Here is a 27,998-nt window from a genome sequence, read left to right as displayed (position 1 = left end):
AAAGTAATGATGGCCACTCGTTTTTCTTTACTTAGCTGCTTTTTTCTTGCCATAATACAAATTCTAACAGTCTATTCAGTAGGACTATCAGCTGTATGCTGTATCCACAACTGATGGTCCCAACCCCATTTATAAGGCTTGAAATCCCACTTATTAAACCTGACAGGGAACACCTGTGAAGTGAAAACCATTTCAGGTGACTACCTCTTGAAGCTCATCAACAGAATGCCAAGAGTGTGCGGAGCAGTAATCAAAGCAAAAGGTGGCTACTTTGAAGAACCTAGAATATAAGACATATTTTCAGTTGTTTCGCACTTTTTTGTTCAGTATATAATTCCACATGTGTTAATTCATAGTTTTGATGCCTTCAGTGTGAAGCTACAATATTCATAGTCATGAAAATAAAGAAAACTCTTTGAAAGAGAAGGTGTGTCCAAACCTTTGGTCTGTACTATAAATCTGAACTTTATTAGTAGCTGCAGTAAGGTTTTTCTGTTTTTTCTTTCTCAGGAGGAACTTTTGTGTTACTTTGTGATAAACCTAAAAGATATGAGAAATGTTAAAAACACGATTTATAAAAAGAATCTATGTGCTTAAAACACCGCTTCACCCTAATTAGTCAGTCAGTCATTTTCTACCGTTTCTTCCATAGGGGTCACGGGGAAGCTGGTGCCAATCTCCAGCAGTCTATGAGCAGGAGGTGGGGTACACCCTGGACAGGTCACCAGTCCATCGCAGGGCAACACAGAGACACAAACAGGACAAACAACTAGTTAGTCATGCCTAAGGGGAATTTAGAGAGACCAATTAACCTAACAGTCATGTTTTTGAACTGTGGGGGGAAGCCGTAATACCCGGAGAGAACCCACACATGTACGGGGAGAACACGCAAACTCCATGCTGAAAGACCCCCGGCCAGGAGTCAAACCCACAACCTTCTTGCCACAAGGCAACAGTGCTACCAACTGGACCACCGTGCAGCCCACACTTCATTCTAAATTTAACAAAAAAAGGAAGTAAGAGTAGTTTCTCCACCAAAATGGGAAAAGAAAATCTGTCTGAGCTTTAGTTTAGATAAGATCAATTTTCTCTTCTAACCCTTAGAGTCAACATAGTTCAAATACCTGCCTATGAAATAAAACCTCTGACTGTGATTTTATGGAGAGAGAAAACGGCCTTTTAAAAGGAAAAATAAATTAGGTATAATAACATCTCTGAATTATTGATACTGTAATGAATAGTAATGTTATTACATAAAAAGGCTTGCAGTGAAGCATCTACTGTAAAACGGACTCACAAAAGGGTTATTTGAGCTCCTTTTCATTAAAGTGCAGCAAAAAAACGCCTCAGGAGAACTGGAAATTGGATCCAGTCTAAATTGAAAGTTTGATTAAGCAAAGAAAGAATCACAAAAAGTTTAGTATATTTAGCTCAGTTGGTCCTAATTTAATAAAAGCAAAGCATTTATTCTGGAGGAATAATAAGTAATGCTCTCAAAAATTAATGTACTCATTTTAAATAAATATAGATTACTTTTTATGTGAAAGCAACATAAAATACAAAAGGTGACCTTGATGTAAAACCAGTAATGGTATTGTTTTACTTTCCAAGAATTATCCTAACACACATTTAAGCTACAAATAAAAAAAAAAAATTACATTAAACCCTCAGGAGAAAAGACAGAGAATCCTGAGATAATACATAGTACAAATTAATTCTGGGTTTAAAATGTTTTGTTTTTACTTTTTAAAATCTTGGTACTAAACTTCATTGGTATCAATGCAGTTATTTAACATGTTGTATTCTGCCGCAGTACCAGTCCCTGAAATAATGATGTTTGTTGTGCTTTGATGTCTAAGTAAATCATTATGAACAGTGATTATCATCAAAGCAATGAAACTGAACATTTTCATTCCATTCTTTGTAAATGTGAAAAGCTCCCCAAGTTTTCAAAGATGTCAGTCCAAACCAAATAAAGTAATTGTCTACCAATTAAATACACTTAACCTTAAACTCCTCATTTGGAGTCCACGCTTTTTTCATTTACCTGTGTACATATTTGCACAGTCACTGAGCTGTATCTGCTTTTTCACATCTCACCGATACAAATAAGCACACCAATATTTCTGACCAATTAGTAGACTAACCAGAGCAGATTAAACAGGTATTTTAAAACAATAAATCGTGTAAACCTATTCTACGAGACCATCTAAATAGAACTGGAGCTTGTAAATACAGGCTTGTCAAATGTTGATCCGGATCTGGCACATTTTCAGTATTTAATAATGTTTGTGACAGACATGTTATTTGCACATCATATGAATGCAAGATGCAGACTGAATTAATCTCAAGCAAAGGGAGACAAGCCCATACTTCCAGAAGCAAAAAATCTTTATGAAAGCATTATGCCAGGAGAAGAATTGAATAATAACAGTCTTCAGGCTCTGAGAGTGGATTTCTTTTGTTGATAGGAACACCAAGCTTGACACCGTCGAGGCACTGCTGAATGGTGCTGTTTCTCACACAAAGAGTGAGGCAGTGGGAGAGAAAGGTGGGGGGTGGGGAAGGGGGGTGTGCTGGAGCCCGGCAAAGTGGCCTCTGGGCATGTGTGCATCAGTGAAACCCCAGAGATCTGTCAATAACAGGCAGGTTGTTGTTGTTGCTGTTGGATCAATCCAGGCCCGACCATAGCTTTACTTCGAATTGCCATGTGCACTGACAATGCAGCACATGTTTGCTACTTTCTATGTGGGCCAGTCTTCGTTGAGCTTCTACTCAATATTCTTTGGAAATGTACACAACCTAGTTTGACTTTTAGACAGTTCCCCAAGCGTCACTTGAACTATTTTGGAAGACCTAACGTTTTATTTTTTCTCTATCACAAGCTAAATATTATGTTATATTTTTGTTCAAGTACACATGGCAAAGCTATGTTAGGATAATCTGCAATAAAACATTTGCTTGTTTTGCTGCTTTGGAAAAGAATTGCCCTAAGAACTACTCAACACTGAATTATTTGACAAATTTACCGAACCCTATGTACACTCATTTTAAAAGAGCAAAGATAACACTGGCATGACAGACATAAAATTGTTTTATCATCAAGATGATTCTCAACATTATTTGAAAACTTAACATAGATTTGTAGCTCTCAAGCTTTTCACCAGTGGGGGGGGGGGCATCAAATGGGAAAAAACAAAACAAGCAAATAAATAAATAAAAACTTTCATGATTGGTCAAAGGTTGCAATTTCATATTAATTATGGATTCCATTTTACTAAGTTGAAATTCGCATGGCAGGATAAGTTGGAAAAAGCTGTAGAAACATCCCTAAATTCAGATTTCCAACTGGGAAAATCGAAGGTTTCTTACTAAACCTGACCTCAAAATCCAGTATGGTTGCCTTGCATATTAAAACACTTTTGGTCATTTCCATCTCATTAAATCTTTAATCCACAGTACAACTGTACAACATGTTTTAGTGACAATGTTGCTATAGTGTTCAAAGTAAACAAATAGCCTACATACTTAACTTGTTTTTCTAATAGTAATTAGCCTAATTACAGAGCATATCAATTGGCAAATCCCAGTGGTCTTACAGCATAGAGCCGGAACACAGTTAAGTTGGGTTTGATCTCATCCCGTATCTAACTTCTGACTTCAGAGGTATATGCAAGACGTCATGAGTAGCCACCACCCCCTGTTCCAAGTTCACTGTTGTCTGCTTTAGTTTGTACAGAATTCTCAAAATATTCTGCACTGAACTTCTCTTTTAAGAGGTTTCCGTTAAAGCAAAGGTAGATGTGCTTGAACAACACATCTTTGTGGCTGTTGGTTGCTTATTAGCCAAACCTCACACTTAATGTGAACATATTTACCTTGCAAATAACTTAGCCAAAATGTCTTCTGAGCACCACTAAAGGCAGCCCAAACACCACCAATGGTGATTTTACCACACTTTGAGGACCATGGCATTAGATAATCACCTGAAGGATGTTGCAACTTGGTTATTAGACTGAAAATTAGTAAAATAAAATAAAAAAGAAAACATCCAAAGTCCTAATTTAGAAAGCCGGTTTATCATAACACCCCATAAGATTATAAGAATAATCTACAAGTTCATTTCCTTTTGAGACATGGTGAAGAAATCAGATGTGGCTTGGATTTTTTCAAATTTCTTTCCAGGATAGTCATTTTTGGAAAAATAAGAAAACTTGATATAGATCAGGTTACTCTAAAGCAATGTAAAATGCATTCAGTAAATTTAACAAACTGAGGATAAATAATTCTGAAAAAAGATCCAATATAGTATTACATTCATGGTAAATTAAACAAGTCATTTAAATAATCGTTATGTCATTTGGTATGCCCTTTTGTTTGGTAATGGTAACAAGATAGTTTGTTGGAGGAAAACCTCAGTTTGCTACATTGCCTGGTGGTTCCCCTCTTCTCTCTGTTGCTTTTTAATGGCAGCCTCTGTCAACAACTGCAGCAGGGGGTTCTTCTCCTGACTGCTTGGCTTTACAGTGTTTTACCCCATTGCTCAAGAGCCTGAAGAAACACCAATCAATGAGAGAGTCACTTAGCCCTGTTCCAAAGAGAAAACAATCATGTCTGTATGTCCCAACCTGCTGGAGTGAAGCATCCGCGTGCTGAAGCCCTTGCTTTATTTAATGGGGGGCTCAGACAGTGGGCTGATGGCGCTGTGTGTCGGATTCTTGTTTTTGTTATGTGGGATTTAGAAAGCCCAGATGAGCTGCCTCATTCCTCTCCACTGGCTTCCTGACAAGTAATACAGTGAGAATAGCTCTGTTGTGTTTAGCCTATCCTTGAGCCCATTGTGTGTTCCAGACCTCACAATCAATACCGCAAATGTCCCGCATACTTGCTTAAATGCTTTTACTTGTGATTGTACCTTGTCAGATAAGTGAGAGCTCACCAGTGCCTTTTCTCTGCTCAAAATTTTTTTTCTCTGATTTTATTGGCTTAACCTGACAGCTAAAGCGGGGATCATTGAATTTAAAAGGAAATGGCTTTTATTGACTTTATCTGCTGTGGAAGATGCAAGGTAGCGAATAAATTTGGAAAACATCCCTTCAATGGTAGACCGACGAGGAGCTTGGGGGTGTTTTATGCTAATAGGAGTGGATGTTAGTGGGTGACTGAGCAGAGGAAAATCCCATTGAGATATTATCTGTGAAGTGTGCCATGTGAATGCGTTTATTTTTAAGTGCAAAGCCATGAATAGAGGGCAAGTTACATGGGGTGAAATGAAGAAAGGAGGCTTTCAACCATGACACATCTTTATTGACTATCCGTCTGAGTCATTCAGGTCAGGGAAGAAGCATCTCTTTTAATTTGGGCCTCCACATCTTTGTCTAATAAAACTGAGGGGCCTCTTTTGTCATTGCATTTTTAACGTGTGGTGCGGCTGAATGGGCACGCTCTTCTCTTCAAGCCTTAATACATGTTCTTCTTCTGTTCTAATTTACCCTCCTCTGTCTCCTCTGCTGCCTCATCATCTGTCTCACCATTGTTATCAGTGTCTGCGCTGTGAGGACCACCACCACTCACTTCCTGCTCTGCATGCGAGTGCTTGGGCTGAAATCTCCTTAGGAACCGTCTCATATGCGGAGTATCTCTCTCTTTCTCTCTCTCTGAACAACTGCCTCTCCTCTGGCCATATTTCCTTCCTCTTCCTCTTCGCCCTACAGCTCTCAAAGCTCACCCTTTGAAAGTCGGTTTGTGAAAGTTATCCAGCAAACCCACAGCCACCACCCTCTTCCAGAGACCATGACCGAATCGGTTTTAAAGCCGACACAAACAGAACTCAAAGTTTCGGAGCAGAGGTGTTCAAGGGGAGGCTAACCAAAGGATGGAAAATTAATGGTGTTAAAAGAAGGTTCATATTAAAAAAGTGTGTTTTAAATACTTCTTTAAAAAGTCTGATTTATAAGTTTCTTCTGAACCAAAACAGCAGGACAGCAGCAGAAGTTGTGTCTCCTGCTTCACCATGAGATGATTTTAAAGACAGTATAAAGTTTGGAAAGTCTGTCCTTTAGAACATATCTACCACAGAAGCTTACTACAAACACCTTGCATGATCCCTTTAAAGTGTGCCATTTGTTCCAGTCTGAAAGGGTCTACCGGGTGATTGGGTGTAGAGCAGATTAATGCATCCAGCAAACTGTGCTTACTAGTGTGAAAAAAATGATTCAAAGGTGATACTAAGCAAACAACAAACAGAGAAGAGTGAAACAGGACTAAATCGACTAGCAGAGAAAAAGGTAAATAACAGACACTTGGTCAGATTAAATACTGTATGGGGATATTGCTATAATCTACAACTGGATAACTTTTCTATGTTATGATTTGTGGCTGTTTTGGGGTTTTTGTTGGTTTTATTCACAGTTAATGTTTTGAATCATTCTTCTGTTTGTTTTCCTGGTCATGCTTTAGTTTTTGTGTTCATGTTTTGCTTAGTTGTGTATTTGGATTGGGCTTCTGGTTATGCTTTGGTTTCATGTTTGTTGGGAGTTATGATTATTGATTGATTAACTTGGATCAATAATTATAATTAAAAATCATAATTTGACAAAATTAATTTCTTAACCAAAATCCTCATTTATGAATCGAGACCAGAGATGTCTTCTGGTGTTGTAATTGTGGCTCAACGCCTTTGATAATTACAACCGTTAAATACTCCGTAATAATTAATAACTATTACCGGAGATGTCACTGTTTAATCGACCGTTTCTGCCGAAGTGTGTGGAACTTTTAACCTTATCTTGAATGACGAATCACTTTTGCACAAAATAAACACAAAATGCCGTCTGTTACCATCTATGTGAATATTTATTAAATCACAGCCAAATACCATCCGTTCTTCCGATTTAATAATCTTCACCTACTCAACATGCAAAGTTCTACATAAAAGGGGTAAAATATCTAACTAAGCAAAAATAAAGCAAACAGCAGTGGGTGTGTATTGAATCAACCAGCAGTTATGGCAAAAATGAGAATATGAAAAAGGGGTGTGGTGGTGAGTGTGGGGCGCAGCTCCAACTGTAACTCAGTTATGCTCAGTCATAAAACCTCCCCCAACTCCTGAGCAGACAAAGAGTTATAAAACTTTTGGCGGCAAGCTAGCAAGCAGTGAGGTTGAAGACAAAGAAAATGGGGAATTTCACCATGAGGTTATTTTAACAGTCCAGTCTCACAGCGCACCTCTCAGGTGTTCAATACCCCACAACTGTGCGTCCACAACTTCAGGGAAAGTGGTCAGTCTTCGTTCTCTGGCCTCCTTGGCGAAAAGGAAAAATATGATCTGACCATCAAAGTCGACTTGGGATGAAACACGGTAGCGGTTCGTCTCCTTGAAACTCCGTGTTCTTAGTTACGTGTTAAGCTCACGTCTTCGATCGGCCTAGTGAAATTTCTGGCCTTCTCATTCCAGAAACCTCAGTTAGGAATTGTTCGTTGTTCAACGAGAGAGAATAAATGAAATCTCAAAGGACTCTTCTGCAGAAGTGATGCGCTTCAGTTGCTGGTCCGGTCTCCAGCTGAAGGCGTTTGTTCAAGATGGAGGCCTTCCTATATAGCGTCTTGTGACGTCAGACTTGGGACGCCCCGTCATATCAGTCGCCATGTCCTGGATACAAAATGGCCGAAAACGCCAGGAGTCCTGGTGGCGTCCAGCAACGTGCAAATAGTCCAATATTCAGCAAACAAGTGGTCCAACATGTTTTTCTAGTTAGATTTCTGTTTGTTTGTATCCTTGAAGTTCTGTTTTGCCCCTGTCATGTGGTGTTCTGTCTGTTAATTATCTTTATCCGGTTCACCTGCTCCAAGCTCATCTGTCTCCTTGCTCCACCTGGTTTACTCTCCATATATACACTCCTGTTCAGTTATTCAGCGCGGAAAGATTTTTCAAACCATGTCTTGTCTTCTGGATCATGCTCATGTGTTTCATGCCAAGCCTATATTGCCACTCTGCCCATGTCTGCTTTTGCAAGTCTTGCCTGCCTGTTTATTGTTTCTATTTTGTTCCTGCCTCCTCCGTGAGTGAGTTTTTGTTTTTTATTCATTAAATCCTTTTTTTTTCTCTTACCGTCATGCTGCCTGCTAGTCTGCATTCTGGGGTCCTCTATCTCGCAAGCCTAACATTCTAGCTTTGAAACAAGAATCCTAAACATAGACTCAACAGGATTTCAAAAAGAAAATCCTATTTATTTTCTCATTAAATGTATATATTTATATTTATATTAATGTTTGTACTTTCAGAACAAAGTGGAACTGAAGTCAAGTTCCTTGTTTGTGTGCACAAAGTTGGCCAATAAAGCTGATTCTTATTTTTTACACGCTCATAATAATCACTTATACCAAGAAAGTGCCATGATCCACAGGTGTTTGTGTTTTGGTTCTCGCTTGTGTTTGTATTAAGATCATTTTAGTGTTATTAGTGTCTCTCTGTATTAGTTTATTCCTTAGTATTAACTTTCTTAGTTCTTTCTTGTAATGTGTCAGTAGACTGTCGCTAAATCTCATGTCACACTCTTGTCACTTTCCTAAAATGTATTCATCCAAGCCCATGGCCCTAACCTTTATCTGATTTTTACAGAACTCAAAACAAGAAAGTCCATTAGCAGACATACTGTTTATGCATTTACAGACTAAAAAAGAAGTGGCAGTTTTATGGTTTAATGCACATATTGAACCAAAAAAAAATATTTTGACACTTTTTGACCTGAGAATTGGGTAGTTACTATAACTACCCAATTAGTTGGTGTATTACTACACAAAATAGAAGAAAACTTGGTTTGTATGTGTCGGCTAGATCCCAGAAACTGGCACCCCACAGGTAAGAAAAAGCACGTCAAGGCTGTCAATCAAGTAGTTTTGCTGTATAACTGTAGCTAAGAGAGAAATAGAAGAAAAATAATAAAAAAGAAAAATATATCTTGTATTGGACTCACAAGAAAATAAAAACCAGCCTGTAATCTACATTGTTTTCTCCAATAGTGGTCCTCTGTTTACCCTATCCACACTTCGACTTCCAAATGTTGTCCTCTGGTTAAGAAGATGCAAGCTCACACATATGGAAGAAAAATATTAGTCTGTGTTGTTAATAATTTCTTTACCGTACCACATGCTTGAGAGAGGTAAGAATCTCAATGAAAAGAGGAGGAGTAGGAATATGAGATATATACAGGAAGTCAGACTTCCAGCTTTCAGATAGAAGCTGAAAGATGGACACATACATGGCCGAGCTGGCAGCCTCCTTTGCTGATTAACATGCTTCTCGGTCACAGTAAGGTGGATCAAACTTGCATACAACCAGGTCTGGAGTTTTACCTGAAAGGGTGTGTGTGTGTGTGTGTGTGTGTGTGTGTGTCAGTTTGTTTGTAGTTTGGATCTATTGCTAAGTACAACTGCAGGAACACGTCTTTGTTCGCAGCCGTCTTGTGTGCAGTGTCAACTGTGGACGTCTGCTGATTGACGCTGCAGTGAGCACGTCTCTTTGTGTGTCTGTGCACCACATGAGATGTGACAATCAAAACAGCACAGAGGGATGAGGGAGAAAAAGAAAAACTGAAGTTAATGCAGAGCACAAGCTTGTCTTGAAATTGAAAGTGATATTGGTAGAATGTATCTAAATGAATCGGATGAGCAGGTGGCTGATTCATTATAATTGAAGATGGAAGAAGGAGAAATGAAGGTGAATGTGAATGCTGGAAGAAGAAAAGAAGGGCTGAGACAAGTCCAAACCAAAAACGTGCAGAGATGAAGGAGGACTGGATGTGTCTGTGTGAAATCAAAGGACGGTGACTTGCAGGTGCATTTTTCTATCTTTACCTGGTGCCAGGCTGCTCTGTCAGCCTTCTGCTAGGGTCAGATTCAGCACCATGTCTCATCGTCTCTGTGAGGACAGAGAAAACTAGCAGATACTGTTCATGATGAGAACATCCACAGCGAAGCTCGTGACAAAATCATTACCGGCAAAATTTTGTAGCAATGTAGCAAATCTGGACACGGTTGAGGGGTTATACTTGTTAGTTTCTGCAGAATGTTTTGAAAGCAAACAGAGATGTTTGGATCATTGCAAGGCTGGGCAGCTGGAGCGAAGCAGAGGATAAATAGCATCTTACAGATATTATTTATGTATGTGTTTAACAAGGGCTGGTGCTACATTTGCAATTCTTACTTGTGTCCAAAGCAAGATAACCAGCTTGATGCCATGATGCTACGTAACTAAAAGCATCCCGTGAATGTTTGATCCGTTGATCTGTTTTATTCAGATTTTCTGTGAATTATTGCAGGACAGGGATAAAGGTTATACATAGATGGCCAATTAATTTCCCAAACTGCCATATAAGCAGCTATGGCTGTTGTTAAGGCCTGGATAATTGGCTAAACACAATTTATTTTAATTAACTGTAAATATAATTTCCATCTTCTTCTGGCAACAGTAGACATTGCAACCAAACATTAAAATGTGACCACCATACTGTCAACTAAACATATTTATTTAACATAAATAATAATATATCACAAAGTTGTCAAAAAAAATCCCATTAAATAAAAGCATCATACTCTGATTCCTGCTCAGAAATAACACTTTATGGAAGTTTGATTTCCATTTTTCTTGCCGGTGGTAAAAGACACCATAAAATGCCCTGGTCAGCTCTAATATTACCAGTTTCATTCATTAATGCGTCATTAAACAAGACACAGTGAATATTAAATAAAAATAAAGAAATTCTCCAGCATTCCTAAGCAGCTGCTCTCTCACACGAGCGACACAGGAGTTACACAGCAGGTTTATTGACACCATCTGATATTAAAAGACCAACCATGTTTAAAACTGAGTTAGAAAAAACTTTTATGGGTTCGCGGAAATATTGGCTGTGACTACAGCTCAATGCAGGCCTATTGATTGACTGAAACTCAGTGATGGGTCACAAACAAACAGCAGGACGATAGAAAACTGAGTTCATGTTGTTCTACCGCTAATCCAACCTTTTTTATTAATCTAGAAATTATGAGTTTTTAAGCTTTCTTTGGTCTTAAACCAAGCAGAATAAAAGAGAAACTAACTCAAGAGGTTTAAACTTTGACGTCATAACCCAGAATCAGTTCTGGCAGTAGGTGCTGGAAAACATTAAAATCAAAGTTATTTTGGTCAAGATTAAAATCACAATGATTTCCAACAGTTACAAAAGTATGTGTGGATAAACAATGCAACAACAGTGAATTCTTTGTCAAACTGTCCCCTTAAAATTACTATCAAAGCTTTTATCCAAATGTAGACTATAACATAAAAAACCAGACAAAAATCCTCAATTTAATGTACTTCAACAGTTTCTGGAAAACAAAATACTAAATTGAAAAAGTACAAATAATTCAATTTATTACTATGAATTAGTTCAAAACATGCTAAATAATAGGTAAAATAAAAAAAAAGGTTTTACATCTACTGATAAATAAATATTAAGAAAACAAATATATTCACATTTGAATACACTAAGCTAATTTAATAAATTATTTTACATCAGTCAGCAGACTGTACAAGATTAGAGCATTCTAAACAGGATACGTCAATATAATTAAAAACAAAAGTTTTGGGAGGATTAGGTTGTTTTTCTGATGGTTTGGGGACAAAATTGTTATTGAACAATACATTTAAATAATTACTCAGCACTAGCTTGCGTTTATGGAAACAGAAAACTGGTGCCAATACTAGTATTTAAAACTGGAACCAGTTTGGTGAAATGTTGAACACACCTTCATTGTCTGTGTAGAATACATCTCTTTTAAGCTTAAACAGAATTGCTTTAGCAGGTAGTTTTTATTCTCTTTTCACATAAAGTGTATTATCCAAAGTTACAGAGCCTGCACAATTATTATTCAAATGACAATTTGAATTTGCAGTCTACAATGTTATCAAAAAAAAAACATGTTGTGCACTGTCTTCTTCAACAAAAAATAGGTGTTTCTGTAATTATCATCCTGCTACAGAATCCTGACTTACTGAACAGAGAAGCACCCACAACTTTTGAGTTTATTAGAATTAGATGGGCAGGGGGTGAGGCCAGTATTGAAGCTGCCGCTGGCTTGTTAGGCAGTGGAGTACTTGAATCCATGTGACAGGTTGCTTACAGATCAAGACTTTCTTAAATGATAGCACTGAATTGACATTTTCCAGCATCTTCCAGAACCCAGCTGCAGGTTTTGGAGTTGCTTCAACGTCCATATTTGACGTCAAAATTGGACTTTTCGAAAGAGTTTGATGGTCTTCAATTGGTATCTCAGAGGTTCATTAAAAAGTAGTACTTAATGGAAAACCAAGATCACATCTAGTAACTGTCTCAACTATCATCTGTTAGACGTGAATCCCTTGTTTATATCTCTTTAACATTCAGCATGTAATTAACTATTTTTCATAAAGTTATCACCAGAACTAGTATTGAGCTCAAACTGTCCCAGCACTGTCTGCAAACGGTTTTCATCTTACATTATCCTTCTTTCTTCACCACCTGTTCTGTTTCTGTCTGCCACCCAACTCCTACGCCTCCTCAGTCATCCGCTTGTTGCTATTATAATAAATCCACCCCTCCTCTTGATTCGCAAGCAAAAAAGTCAAACAGTGTCTGGATGGGAACATATTGACCTTTTAAGTTACCTCCGAGTATTTATTCAGGATAATGCATGTCCTTTGGGAACATCTAGCCGAATAATTACATCAAGAGGGGTCCTGCAATGCTTCAGAACCTCTTATTACCATTAGCAGGGTTTTTATATTATTTATAACCATGCTGAGGATTTTCGCCCTGTGTGTTTTTCCCTTATGGACTCCATGGAGCCTCTGGCCAGTGATGAATGGAGTCGCTTTTAGCCTCCTGTCATGGAGTGTGTTTTCTTTTAATTTTTACTGCAGTATAGCTGAGTTCCTCCTACAAGGATGGTTTGAGTATGATTTATGGACTCGGCAATGATCCCTGCCCCACTAATGACTGTTGTAAACTAGTAGGAAGCCAAAGGTCAGGACTATCTCTGCTGTTGAGATGTGACATGATGTTTCTGCTCGTTTCATGTATTGTTGTTTTGATGATCAAAGTCATTCTCTCACAAAGTCCCAAGTTCCCCAGTTCAGACATTTAGTACAAAACAAAAGATTACAGACATGCAGTCAAGTCTCAAAACACTTCATTTATTTTATGCAAGAAAACTTACCTTAATGAAACATGCAGCTGGCAGGACACATTGTATTTTTTAATTGATCATGATTAAATTGTCCAGTGATTAAGAAAAACATTTTAAAGTAAGGAAGGGTGGGTAAATCATTGTACAGTAAGGTTGATTTGATGACATTAGACCGTGAAAAGTTAAAAAAATGTATAAAATCTGCCAAAGGAAAGAGATTTTAAAATCATCTGCCTAAATAACATGTTTAAGTGTTTAACATAACGTGTTTTTGTTTATCTTTTTTAATTTAAAATCTAACTTTTAAAATAGCACAAACTGAAAAAAATCTGTCCATAAAGGTTCTGGCCTAAATACTCCGTCATACGTTTTTCTTTGGGAGTTATGTTCTACTTGGTGAAATTGCGTTAAAGTCATGCATTTAGTTTTTGTCATTTTATAAATTTGTCTGATAATTTTGGCCCCGAAGTTTTTTTTGGAAGAATTTTGGTTGAAATTTGAGAAGAGACAGTATTAGACCTAAGAGGATTGGAACATGTTGATGATCCGCAAAACCACTGAGGTCATGATATCTCCTGCATATAAGTTAACTCTGTGGTGTTTTTTTTTTTACATTTTAATTAATGAGGTATTTTTTTAATTGGTTGAGACTTAATCTATGTCAGTTCTTAAATACGTCAACATATTTATTAAATGTCAGTTGTATCTAACACAAGTTCGCAAATTTACACAAACCTAAAATCTGTTCAGAAATGTTGTTTCAGCAACATTGTAACAAATAGTTTTACTGTTGCTTGAATATATTTCATAATTTTAGCCCTAAGATGTTTATCTATTTTTGGCTGAAATTTGATGACAGGCATAGAATATTTCTTTGAGACTTGAGTCTATACTCCTTTAATCTAGTGCTGTACATATTTGCTTATTGAGCTCAATGTTTTCTCGACACAGTCCCAGGTAAATAAAAAACTGCATAAAAAAAATTCTTGACACATTATTGTTTGCTCACATCAATATGGAGGAATACATCAATCTCAGCTATTTGGCACAAACATAACTTGTTATACAGTCAGAATTATTGGCATTAAACAATGCATCAAAATTAAAGTGTTCTGTAACAGCACGCAACAGCCACCACATCTCACAATACTGTTTTGTCAAAAGAGTGAGAAAGCCCTGGAATGGGAAATGTTTATTATATCTATAATCATGAAGCTAGTTTTTAATTTTGTTTCAAAAACCAATTATGCTGTTCATTGAGTTTCTCAAACAGTTTAGGCCAAACATTTTTTTCTTTCTGACTTTTTGCTTAAAATTTGATTAAAATAATCTTATTCACTCTTAGATGTTGATTCAGGATCAATCAGGCATTAAAAAAAACTTTTATCAGAGAGATAGCTGGGTAAGGTCTGTTTAAAGTCTGGTCTGACTGACCTGGGCATCTGCATTCTTACACACCTCTTGGTGAAGTTCGTTTAAATTTAGGGCTGCAGAGCAAGCGTGGAAACGGTTCGAATGTCAAACACAGTCCGACATCCTCATAAGGGAAGGTATGTGAAATAATAAAACATGAAAGGAAAACAAGACAGAAAACTATGAGGATAAAAAGATGTATGGCTTTCAATGAGTCTTTCTGAAGCTCAGACACATAATTAACATGCATAAATTGTCAGACGGCACTGTTGAACCTTTGTTCTGGCTCTTTCAGATTTTAACTCCTCTTTCTGTCCCTGCTGCTGCAATTTTGGGGGAGTGTGAAGGTTAATGACAGGGACACAGTTTCATGTAGAGCTTTGGCAATACTCTAAATATCCAACTAACAATTAGCTATCACAGTGTTACATTACCACTCTTTCATCTATAGCACTCTTATCAGGCTGCTTTTCACTTTTTTATGGGATCTTTTCCACATTTGGGAGATACAGGTTATCTCATATCTCTACCAACCTTCAAAAGCCCCCTTCTTAAAGAGCCTTTCAACATTACCTCTTAAATTGATAGGAAAACTGTTAGTTGTGCACTCCATAAGTCTGGCATGTGTGAAAAATTTACTAAAAAAGTAATTTTTACATGTAATGTGTAAAAAGGCCTGATGCAGCAAACAGGTGCTCTGGTGAGATGAAACCAAAATGTAACTTTTTGAGCATATTTATATGTTAGAATGGCCAAGTCAAAGTCCAAACCTAAATCCAATTAAGAATCTGTGGCAAGATTTAACAACGACTGTTCACAGGGACTCTCAATTGAATCTTACTGAATTTGAAATAATTCACATAGAGGAATGAGCAAAACCGGTAGATGTGAAATGATGATAGAGAGATACCAAAAAAAGGACTTGCTGCTGTAACTGCATCAAACGATTTTAATCAGCATTAATTCTGGGGTCTGAATACAAATGCACACCACAATATTTATTTTTTTTATTATACAGTTTACAATAAAATACATTGATGTTTGTGGCTGTAACATGACAAAAATATGGAAAGGTTTAAGGGGTGTGAATGCTTTTGCATGGTACAGTTAAAATCCTCTAGGCCAGGGTGCCCAAGTCCAGTAGCTGAAAGATACTATCCTGCAACTTTCAGATGCATCTCTTCTCCAACACACCTTAATCAAATACATGGCTTTTTACTAGGCTTCTGCAGAGCTGAATGACATGATGATGAGGAAATCCAGTTGTCTGATTCAGTGTGTTGGAGCAGGGATGCATCTAAAATTTACATTTGCAGAGTTGGATAGGTTTGGGACCTAATATCTAGCATTAAAGACTTCTACAGTAGGCACCCCAACACAAATTAAAGGATAAACAAACACACAAAAGACCAAAGGAAAAGTGAAAAATAGGAGGAACTAATTGAAGCTCACATGATTGAAACTAATCTATACCCTAACATAATGAGACCAAGAACAAAACCCATAAATTAAAAGTCCAGTGAACAACAGACACAAAGACCCTTACAGCAGTAGTAAGTAATGATGTGGTACAAAATTGTGAAAAATAGAGTTTTTGTTATGTTACTAAGACTGAACATCTTTCCCACAACATGAATCTTTTATTTCTCTATGCATGAGAAAATAAGCATTCTGTGCAAAAAGGTCACTCTTTATCCTTCATTTACCATCACTCCTCTCTCTCTCTCCCCTCTGTTTTCTCCTCTCACACTCTGTCTCTCACTTTAAATATGTGTGATGTTACTGAGGCTCCAGGATTTCATGCTGATGTAAATTTCTAGTAAATAGACCTCAGGTCACTCAAGTGCAAAGCAAAAGGGATGAAATTGTGTGTTCATAATTCTGGTGGAGGGAATTCCTAGATGCATTTTTTTTTTTTACACTTGGGCGTGAGAGAGATGGAGGGAGACGATCGTGGTCTAACTTAAGTGACGACACAATCATCTTCTTTAATGTCTCTGAGACTGTGAAGAGATGTGTAGTTTACAGTACAAGCCAAATGTACTTTTAATATAATTTATTCCTTTGATACAAAAGAAGGTTTAATCAGGTTAAATTACTAATGCTTTTGATGTCCTAATCAGTTAGAATGGAGCCGTTTGTTTTTATCTTAGATTTTTATTTATTTCTGTTCAGTGTATTGCTATCTAACATCAATACACAACAAAGCAATTCATATCCAGTTATGTAGAATCAAATTTGTTTCAAATTTAATCCAAATCTTTCCAATAAAGTCCAATAAAACCAAGTGACATTGCGAGATTCATGTCCTACAACATAAAGTCCAATTCAGTCGAGTATTTATATAATTAGCTAATATTTATTGCAGTGTTGATGTTAAATACAGGGGATATATATATATATATAATTGATCATAACAGTGTAATTTTAGTCATATGTCAACATGATTGCCAGTTTTACTAATGTCATGCAATTATTTTTCATGTACAATTTTCACTTGTGCCTCTAAGTGCAAGCATTACCAACAAGATGCTGCCAATAGTTCACTTAATATCTGAATATAGCATTAAAACAAAGGTGTCCTGAAATTAACAGTTACTTTCTTTATGCTCCCCAATACACGGAGAGCTTGAGCAAATTTCTACCAGTTTTGTGCATTAATCAAAGCAGATATCTATTGTCTAAACTTGGTAAACTTGGGTAAATACAGTCTCTAAACAGAGATGTACAAATCTTACTATTAAAGTTGCCACACAAAATGAACAGATATTTATGATGTTGATTCACTGGTGACATCCCTCTGGAAGATAATAAAATCAACAACTCTGTTCAGATTTACTTCAGGAGATAAAGCTTGTAATATGTTTTCTGTTGGAGGAGCTTTTTGATTTACCCCAACAATAATTTAAATATACTAGCACTGACCGCATGTGGAGTATAGACAAAATATCAACACTTTGAATAAGCTGGAAGGTTCTTGCCATTAGTCTGCTCTCGGCTCCCAGTGCAGTTAAATCTGGCAGGACAGGAGTCCTTTTGGCTCCAAACTCTTCCTCTTCTGAGTCTTTGTCTTTCCGTCTCTCTCATTCCACACATTCTTTGGCTTCCCTCTCTATATTTCCGCTGTGAATCCTTCTCTCTGTTTGAATAGCTGGCTTGTCATATTTCACTTTGATTACACTTTATTTTTCCTTGTGCTGTGTCCTCCTCCAGTTTTCTCACCCCTGATCTTTTGTGGCCATGTTTGTTTTAATCTTTGTCTCCAATCCCTGTTTCCACACTTATTTTTCACATCTCTTTATCCCATTTTATCTTCTCGTCGCAGCAGTTTCTTATGTCATTGCCGAATGAAGATTTAAGCAGCATTGGGCTTTCACCTGTCATTGATTTTACTCAGTCCATAAAGCAGCCTCTCCTGTCTTTCTAATAAGATGATTAGCCCAGTTTTCTTGAAATCTATGAGGTGTCTTTTAGTGGAAAAAGTAGAACAATCATAAAACTGCTTCCATAACATCCTTCATCATGTTCCTGCACAGTTTCATGTTGAGAAGCATGAAGGTCATCACAGTGCCTCCCACTTCTGTCTCTGTAGGAAGTTTTTAGAGGAATAATTTTTTCTATGCAGTAATTATGAATCTTAAGAACAGAGTCAAAAGACTCAGACTCGTTTTTTTGTTGTTATAAATATTATTTAACAATAAAGGGCCTTAGCTCTATGTTGTCTGTGCTGGCCCCAGTGTAATCATGTTTTTATGTTATCCAGAAAGCAATATATTCTGAAGCGAGCTAGACCTGCAAGCAGTTATGATAGAGGTCCAAGCCCACCTTAGCGAGTCTGGCACTGTTGATTCAATTTATCCTCTTACGAATCTTCGATGGGAGCATCAATTCAAATGTTACCTAGCACTTTTCATATCCTGGAAGAAGTGTGCATAATTCATTTGTATTGGTTCCAGAGAGATTCAAAGATAAAAGTGTTGAATTATAAACTTGTAAAAAGGTAGAGTAATGAACTTCAAGGTTCATCATCAGCCACAGTCTAGCAATTTTCAAGTAATCAATCCTAAAATTCAGAGCCTTGTTTGGCTGGCAGGTGTTTTTCTGGGGATTTTTAAATGAACGTTTAAAGGTCTGATTTAGTTTATTTTTCATACTGAATCTGACGAAATCCGTATTTAAAATCCATTTTCCCATTGTAAATATTAGAAAGCTATTTTTGCCTTGTACGTTGGATGTTTCACACATTTTGTCATTACCTCAAAATTATGGTTCCGTTTTTAAATAGAAATCTATATATCCATAAAGATCTCTTAAATATTCTCATAAAGTGGGTTTTTGATGGACCAATATACGGGGAAGAACTCCTGAAGGTAAGACAAGTCTTTATTTTCCATGGCAGGACACAGACAGGGTAGCAAGCACGCAACAGAAAACACACATACAGGGGTTGGACAATGAAACTGAAACACCTGGTTTTAGACCACAATAATTTATTAGTATGTTGTAGGGCCTCCTTTTGAGGCCAATACAGTGTCAATTCGTCTTGGGAATGACATATACAAGTCCTGCACAGTGGTCAGAGGGATTTTAAGCCATTCTTCTTGCAAGATAGTGGCCAGGTCAATACGTGATACTGGTGGAGGAAAACGTTTCCTGACTCGCTCCTCCAAAACACCCCAAAGTGGCTCAATAATATTTAGATCTGGTGACTGTGCAGGCCATGGGAGATGTTCAACTTCACTTTCATGTTCATCAAACCAATCTTTCACCAGTCTTGCTGTGTGTATTGGTGCATTGTCATCCTGATCCATGGCACCGCCTTCAGGATACAATGTTTGAACCATTGGATGTACATGGTCCTCAAGAATGGTTCGGTAGTCCTTGGCAGTGACGCGCCCATCTAACACAAGTATTGGGCCAAGGGAATGCCACGATATGGCAGCCCAAACCATCACTGATCCACCCCCATGCTTCACTCTGGGCATGCAACAGTCTGGGTGGTACGCTTCTTTGGGGCTTCTCCACACCATAACTCTCTCGGATGTGGGGAAAACAGTAAAGGTGGACTTATCAGAGAACAATACATGTTTCACATTGTCCACAGCCCAAGATTTGCACTCCTTGCACCATTGAAACCGACGTTTGGCATTGGCATGAGTGACCAAAGGTTTGGCTATAGCAGCCCGGCTGTGTATATTGACCCTGTGGAGCTCCTGACGGACAGTTCTGGTGGAAACAGGAGAGTTGAGGTGCACATTTAATTCTGCCGTGATTTGGGCAGCCGTGGTTTTATGTTTTTTGGATACAATCCGGGTTAGCATCCGAACATCTCTTTCAGACAGCTTCCTCTTGCATCCACAGTTAATCCTGTTGGATGTGGTTCGTCCTTCTTGGTGGTATGCTGACATTACCCTGGATACCGTGGCTCTTGATACATCACAAAGACTTGCTGTCTTGGTCACAGATGCGCCAGCAAGACGTGCACCAACAATTTGTCCTCTTTTGAACTCTGGTATGTCACTCATAATGTTGTGTGCATTTCAATATTTTGAGCAAAACTGTGCTCTTACCCTGCTAATTGAACCTTCACACTCTGCTCTTACTGGTGCAATGTGCAATCAATGAAGACTGGCTACCTGGCTGGTCCAATTTAGCCATGAAACCTCCCACACTAAAATGACAGGTGTTTCATTTTCATTGTCCAACCCCTGTACACATAACATAAGGAACCAGCAGAGAACAAAGGAAAAAAACAGGCTTAAATACAAAAACTGAACAGCAGGGGGTACCAATGACAAACGTGACTAGACAATCAGGGGAAAACACAGAACAGGTGTGGGCTTGGGTTGCAGGGGGACAGAAAACAAAGAACTAGACCAGGTAATACAACAAAAACACAAGCAGGTATGACAAATATGTCTAGTTTTTCATCTTGCCAGCAACATAACTTATTGTGCTCCAAGCACAATATGTACATTTCTAAAAAATTCAGGGAAGAAACCCATAAAAGGACATTTTGTAATAAGGTTTTGCAATGCAGCAAAAATATTTTCAAGATGGAAATTGGTATGATTTATCCTCTCTGATGCAGAAACATCCAAAGATTATGGACAGTTTTGTAGGTGTGATTTAAAGTTTAGGAGTTATTGGCCAAGATGTGTGACACTTAACAAAATTGTCACACATCTTATCATATTGGTGGACAGTAGAAAATGTTTGTATCTGATTGACTTTGTAGTTACTGTATGCAGGTTCAAAGGGAACCTCAGGTTGTTTCTGGTTTAGGCTGCAGTATGATTTTTGTTTGGTAAATAATAATAAACAGATGCTCTGTTGGAGGCATGAAAAAGCTGCCACTTTTCAACCAGGTTCCCTTGCCTCTGCGCATTTGAACCGCTAATAAAAACAAGATTCTTGCAGAGCATCAAACATTTTTTCTACATAAATCACTAACAACATTAAAGCATTACATAATATAGCAGACAAAAAAGGATCTCTTTGAGAATGTTTCTGCTAAGATCTTGGCAAAATTCACAGAAACCAAAGATTGAGTGAAGTTGTAAAAACGTCAGACCTGCATTAATTATGCAAATCAACTGCTTGGAAGTGCAAGAAGCTGTGAGCCCTGTAACGGCACACTTAATTAACATCTTATCAAAGTAGGATTGCTAATATGTGGTGACACGCTGTCATTTCATCATGCAGCAGAAATGGCAAAATTTATTTTGAGTTTTCTTAATTTTCTTCTTAATGAATATCACTCACAGTTTTTGAGTGAGTTTGTTCTCAGTTTATGTTCTTGATAAAATATCTGTCTCTTTACCCACTAAATGTGAGAAATGTTCACAAGTCATTATGACTTACTGACACTTATTGGCGCCAAACACGAAATGTGACATCTCTTCCTCAGAGCTTTTCCACTCAAACAGTAGGCCTCTGCAGCTGGAAAGGCTTTTATAAAAACCTGCTAGATAAAACCAGAACTAATGTTGAGCCTTAAAAGACTCAAAGACAATAAGCTGAAACAAGTTAATTCACGTTACTGAGGGTAACTGCAGAATTACAATGTAATCCTTGCATCATCCCCTTTAACAATGCAACATTTTTGTTCATGTGAGTTCTTGTCCTTATAAAGCCTATGTGAACCTTGATGAAGGCAGCTGTAATAAATCAGACATCCACAGAAGAAATATCAGACTTTCATTTTCTGTAAACAGTGAAAAACACTTTGCATTGTAGAATAGTGATAAAAGGATTATTGGAAATGGAGCATGTTTACGTTAAATTTTCTTCTACACCGGCTTCAGGAAGCAGGGCAGCAAGTGTGAAAAGCGATTATATTGTGCGCTATTGTATTTTGATACCTTTGGATAATACTTCAAACCATCTTGTTAAATATGTTAATCAAAAATTCCCAACCTACACTACCCTCCATTTCTCTATTAATTCGGCTGTATTTCATTAACAGACTCCTTATATCTAGGACATGCATAATCTTGGCTTTCTTTAAACCCCCTTTTTAGTCAGATTTTTATTTTTTTCCTGCAAGTCCCTCACAGCTGTGTTATAAAAATACATCATCAAGACTGAGGGTTAAGGCAAAGTCAGAGTGAAACCAGTGCATAACGAGATGGTGCAGAAATTTAAAAAAGACTGAAGAGAAGAGAAAGCAAGAGACACCATGGCAACTGTAATAAGTAGGAAAATACATTTCAGAGCTTATCAGTGTCTTCATTTGATGATGTGTTCATTTTTCATGCAAAGCAGCCAGACCTGTGAAATACAGGGTCACTGTCTGTAAGCCGCATCCCAATTTAACACTGCAGACATTCTTCAGATGTCTACCTTTCAATCCAATTATTTTCCTTCCTCTAATATAGCTTTGTACTTTAACCTAACTTGACTATGTCTTCATAGAGGTTTTGCTTTAGAGAGCAGACATCATAGTTTTCTGCTAATTTGTAATGCAAATTAACCATAGCAGAAATGAGGAAGAACTTTACCCTGAACTTTGCCTACTTTTATAATACTTAAATTATCTCTAACAATTTGGGGACACAAATGACACCAATATCTCGTTAATCCTAATGAACTAAATGAAAAGTCTAAGTAATCTTTGTTTATCCTGTGGGTACAGATGTTGTGTTTCAATCCCAAGTATTAGCTTGGGGTCCTGATCATGGCCTTATTAAGTGATCCAGTTTAGAGGAGCTTGTACTAAACTCCTGATTTCTGTTGTTGCCATACTGTCTTCGTCGAGGGTGGACAACTATAGTCTTCAGGAGCCAGTTGTTCATATTTTTTGTTTTGAACAGTTCAATCACCATTTTCAAACTCAACAAATAGGTATTTATCAAGGTGGTAGTGAAAGAGTTGCATTTACAATGAGTTCCCCCAGCTAACTGAAAGGTGAAGCAGCAAAGGTGAAGCAACACACTTTAGAGGAAACTCTTAAAAAAGAAAAGTTTTCAAATGCTGCAAAAAGGTAAGAGGGATTACAGCACTGGTGACTGACTTTATTGCTCTGGATTACTGCCCCATTGCTGGTGGTGAAGAATGTAGACGTTTGTTACCTCCTAGAGTTGCTAGAGTGATCCTCTTGTCTTTACTCAAGATGAAAAGAAAGTCTCCATCACCAGCAGGTGTGGTATCTTATGTGCCTGCTCCTGGCTTTAATACAGACATTTGTAGTTTTGAGGTTTGCCTGATGTCACTGCTTAGCCTCTCGGGTCACTGGAGGGATTTCTGATTAATTAAAAAAAACAGGGGATACTTCATATCAAACAGTTAAGTGGATATTAGCAATCCAGGAGAGGCTAAACAGATGGGAATCAAAAAATAGCATTTATTGATTGATCGATCAATCTAATTTTCTTTTTGGTTCATGTTCCCATGTCCCTCTCATCTCCAATCTTTTGCCTTATCGTTTGGTTTTTCTTGCTGCCTTTGTTTCTGAGGTACGTTTTAACTCTGTATTTTATAATTTTCTTACTCTCCTTCATGATTCTGATATATTAAGGCCTCCATGAATATATATGAATGTCAAAGCACTTTAAATGATATCCCTCCTCTGTTGATTAAACTTGATGGTGCCATTTTTCTGTTAATGCTTTGTGGTCCCTGGAGTTCACATTGGTTGCAAGCTTCAGTATGAATAAAAAATCTTTTTGCTGACATTTGAGGTTTATGACTCTTCAGTGTATTAAGAGTCGTACCTCAAATGTTAAATAGTAGCCACAGTGTGCCATGTCCGGCAATAATGGCATACTACAGTACAGCTTCTGCCCCACAGAGATGCCTCTGAATGGACTTGGCTGAAGCCGTTTGTCATAATTACAGTTTTACACTCACATGCACATATGCACAATAAACTACACACTCTTACATTTAGTTTATGACTTGTGTATCTAGTTATTCTGCTGGCCGACGAAATTCTATAGCCCAGGGTGTCTAATTATACTAATCGAATGCATACTGCCTGACATTTAGTCATACATTTTTAATAGGTGAAACAAAAGATTATCTGATAACTGATACTATCTTCCTGACTTCTCATCTTCTCTCTGTGTGTGTCTTATTCAGCCTCACTTATCTCTCTCTAAATCTATCACTTTCAACCCAAGGACCTTCTTTCTTCTCAGTGTGACTCTTTAACCTTCACCTCCTGTAATTTTGCTTGTGGGTGTTGACTAATTAACACGCCTCCCACTTTTATTCTTGTATCAGTTCAGGGAATTTGAGAAATTTCCCATAAAGATTGTGTCTCTTGATAAGGTTATGTCTGTGACTCCATTAAAGAGATTGGCTGCACAATGGCTGTTTGTATCTTTCGGGAAAGACTGAGAGCACGGGAGAGAGAAACTTAAAAATGACCTCAGATGGAAAGCTCATTCCAGCAGTGGAAAAAGCTTTTAGAGTCCTTTTCTTAGAAAACAGAAGGAATATTACTGCAGCTAAGTCTTGCAGTTAAAGTAAGTATAAATTACAGATTGTCTTTTTTTTTAAAGAAGCATATAGTTAACAAAGAAAAAAGTTGGAGTTTATGTTTTTGTGTTTATTTTGGATTTATATTAATTATGCATTTCTGCCTATGATGCTTTTCATTTGATAGTTTAACTGGAAAACAGTGTAAGCTATTTTGAACATTAGGTAAGCTGAAGGGAGTAAATAAATATGTTTCAGTGCAAACAGGGTGCTACATATTGCAGCAGAAGTTTAAGTAATGTTGTTATTAGATTATTGCAGGGAAATTACCAAGCTATTTAAGCAGATTGCTTAACAGGGGCAAGTATGTGCAAAACATTTTGTGTTTCTGAGCTGCAATGCTCATGCTACCTCATTGTTTGGCATTTCATTTTTTTGGCACAACAAATCTGTGGCAGCCTGGTTTAGTTGGATAACAAATTATTAAGATACAGCATCAAATGCGTAGAAGGGAGTAGTAGGGAGATCTTTTACATTTCTCTCATTGGGAACTCAATCACTCTACTTTGAAAATACAGGTGGCTCAAAATGGAAGTTTATTATTTGTATATTATGTTTCAACAAGAAGGGAATTTAGAGTTCTTTACCTGATGAAAACATCAAAAACAAACACATAAAAAAGTACATTGCAGTGAAAAAATCCAGTTTTAACTTGCTGTCCAAATATTACAATACTATGCATGTCAAAATACTTTGATTTTAAATTAAATGTGGGCTGTTAACATGCTCTCATGGACTAATACTATGAAAATGTACAGTTTTAATGATTCGCCTTTAAACAGAATGCCTAAAATCAGATAATTAGTTGACAACATGGGGGCATTTAGACTGTGTACAGAGCACTGATATTTCATCCCAAGATGGTCAGGAAATCATTAAGTATAGAAACAAAATAAAGGTAACTTAAAAAACATAATTTGCTGGTCATTTGATTGGTCAGATTGTAAAACAAACTCTTGGCTATAAAAGTGCAAAAACAATATAAACATTCATCTTTTTATAACAGTGGGGTTGTTTTATCAGGCATCAAAAATCAACACAGCTTGGAACCTTTAGTTTCAGTGTGTTCTGAACCCTATACTCAACTATAGTCATTAAACTATCTAACCAGAAAATTACATTTCACAAAACAAAACAAAACAATGAATAAAACTGATGGTAAACAGCAAGCAAAATGTAATAAAAAGAAAGAACAGCTGGTCTCAAAATTTAATCTTACGTTGTTAAATTATTTGACTTTCCCAGCCTGTGTCTGCTTCCTTTTTCTGCTTTGTCTTTTCTTGCCCATCCATAAATAGTGACTAATGGGGTTTTCTGTGTTTTATGTTGGTGTCTACTGCAATGTTGTACCAGGGCATTGACACCAAAAAAGAATAAGTAACAAACAAAACAGCATAATTTAACAGTCAGCACAGATTCCTTTTAGGAGCCACAATAATTGTCTGTTGTCACCTAAAACCTGCTTGAAGCAGCCAGTATAGGATAAGGTTTGGTCTAAATCCCTTTGCCTCTGTCACAAATGGATATCTTAAAGCCAGGCAGATTTAATTCATTTTCTTTTATGATTGTGATTTTGTGGCTATAGCTGCAATTCTACAGCAGGGCAGAATAAATAAAGGAGCGACTGGTTGTATATTTGTAATATGAAAGAAAGTGCCAGCAGTGTTCAGTGACCTTGCAGATTCTTTCAATGTCACAGGCTTTCTCTGGGGTTCATTCATCCTGACCTACAGCTTTGATAACCAGTAATGTGTTTTTCTTCTCTATTCAGTAATTTTTGTTCTGCTTGTATTTCAAGAAGTGAGTACACCAAACAATCCACATTTCCTACATCTCTGAACTGGAGTCCACATATCTGACTGTGACTACCATTAATTCGCACAGAATCATACTTTAAAAACCCATCCAGTGCTGCATACAAAGGTGGGTGTCTGGCACCATTAATTTAACATTAAATCTAATTAAACAAACTTAGTTATTAACATGAATCAGTTATTTTTATTTCAAACAAAAAAACTATAGCTTTCACATCTGCTAGATTAGACAACTTTACAAGTGCTTTTTTCACAAAATAATATACTTTTAATACACCTACGCTTAATACTAATATAATACACTATTAGCTGGTTAATTAGTTAAGTTAGCTCCTTGGGTAGAGCTTGCAACTGACTGTTTAGCTGCTGCTTGTAGCTTGCCAGTTGTAGCTTTAAAACATGGGTACTTTGTTAAGGGTGATGGTTGAACTCCTTGAAGCAGGGGATCTGAATTCAGCGGCCCATATGGACAGAGAAAACTGCATTCTGGCATTCTCTCCGGCATCTCATTAACAGCAATTTAAAGTATAGGAACAGTGTGATGGTAAATGTTAGAGGCTTAAAACTGGCTAACCTTTAAAACCTTCCCTTTAAGCATACAAGTTTGATCAGACAAATAAAAGTCAATGTTGCCTTGTTTCTAAACATAAAATTGTTGGGGTTAAAAAAGAAGAGGGTCAACATACGTCCGCATAAAGTCTAGTGATGTCCACAGATTCTTGAAAGGTGCTTGGGGTAATTAAATAGGCTAATCAATCCTGATTTTTAAGACGTATATTTAAGTCAAATTCAGATTGGGCCTATGGGCTAAAGAATACCAGATTTTCTCAAATGAAGGATTAGGACAGAAATAGATCTGTGTCAGTAGATTCTTTAAAAAAAAGAAACTTCTAGTAAGTGGCAAAAATTTAATCTGGAACTGTTTATATAAACTGCAAATTATAATGATTTTAATTTTAACTTAATCCAAACCATTTCCTAAACTGATCATACCCCTTTGGCATAGCAACTCCATAAAGTATCCACTGTTGAGTAATTTGCATAGATTCACACAATGCACATCTGTGACCACAGTAAAATGCCTTTGCATTTTGCATAAAGAAATTCAGCTTTGGCTATTCAAATTGCGAGATGTTGCAATTGTGCATGACTGTAAGAAATGTTTTGTGTTTCTAGTGGTTGGAATGGAGAATTTTAAAGCTAAAGTGTGCCTTTTTAGGATTCTTGAAATTACTGTGTGTGCAATTTCTGTAAAAACACAATTTGATACAAGCAACCGAAGAGCAACCTGACACTTTCTTAAAGATGAGTCAGTAACAGCTTGACAAAGTGCCATTTGGAAGCACTTTGAGTCACACGTGCTTTTGAAGCAAAATTGCAGTATCAGAATGTGGAGGCTGTGGTCAGCCACTTTATATCCTTTGAAGTTTGTGGTTCAAGTCAGTAGCAATCCCAGAAGCTTTTCTCTAAAGAGGCAGAGCACAGGAGTCTTAAGATGGATTGTGGACGGTAACTTCATTTGGGTATCATTTGTATTTCCACATGAATTACAACCCAGAACCTGCGTGTGCCTCAGTGCTGCTC

General features: G+C 37.2%; 1 protein-coding gene across 3 annotated transcripts in view; it reads left to right on the top strand.

Annotated features, from left to right (window-relative positions):
• The window catches only part of sema6bb (sema domain, transmembrane domain (TM), and cytoplasmic domain, (semaphorin) 6Bb), a 223,538-nt gene that overhangs the window by 74,631 nt on the left and 120,909 nt on the right, over positions 1-27,998 (top strand). Inside the window, exon 1 of one of the 3 annotated variants that reach the window (XM_047373732.1) lies at positions 24,428-24,587. The exons of 1 other annotated variant lie outside the window; for it this stretch is intronic. The gene's annotated coding sequence lies outside the window, so the exon portion shown is untranslated. Of the gene's footprint in view, positions 1-24,427; positions 24,588-26,403; positions 26,524-27,998 lie in introns of those variants that run through there. One more of the 3 variants, XM_047373733.1, reaches the window with a different exon arrangement.

This window comes from Girardinichthys multiradiatus, chromosome 9 (assembly GCF_021462225.1).
Source record: "Girardinichthys multiradiatus isolate DD_20200921_A chromosome 9, DD_fGirMul_XY1, whole genome shotgun sequence".
Classification (NCBI taxonomy): Eukaryota; Metazoa; Chordata; class Actinopteri; order Cyprinodontiformes; family Goodeidae; genus Girardinichthys; species Girardinichthys multiradiatus.
The sequence above is the reverse complement of the archived record's forward strand: the minus strand, read 5'-3'. Positions and strand labels throughout refer to the sequence as shown.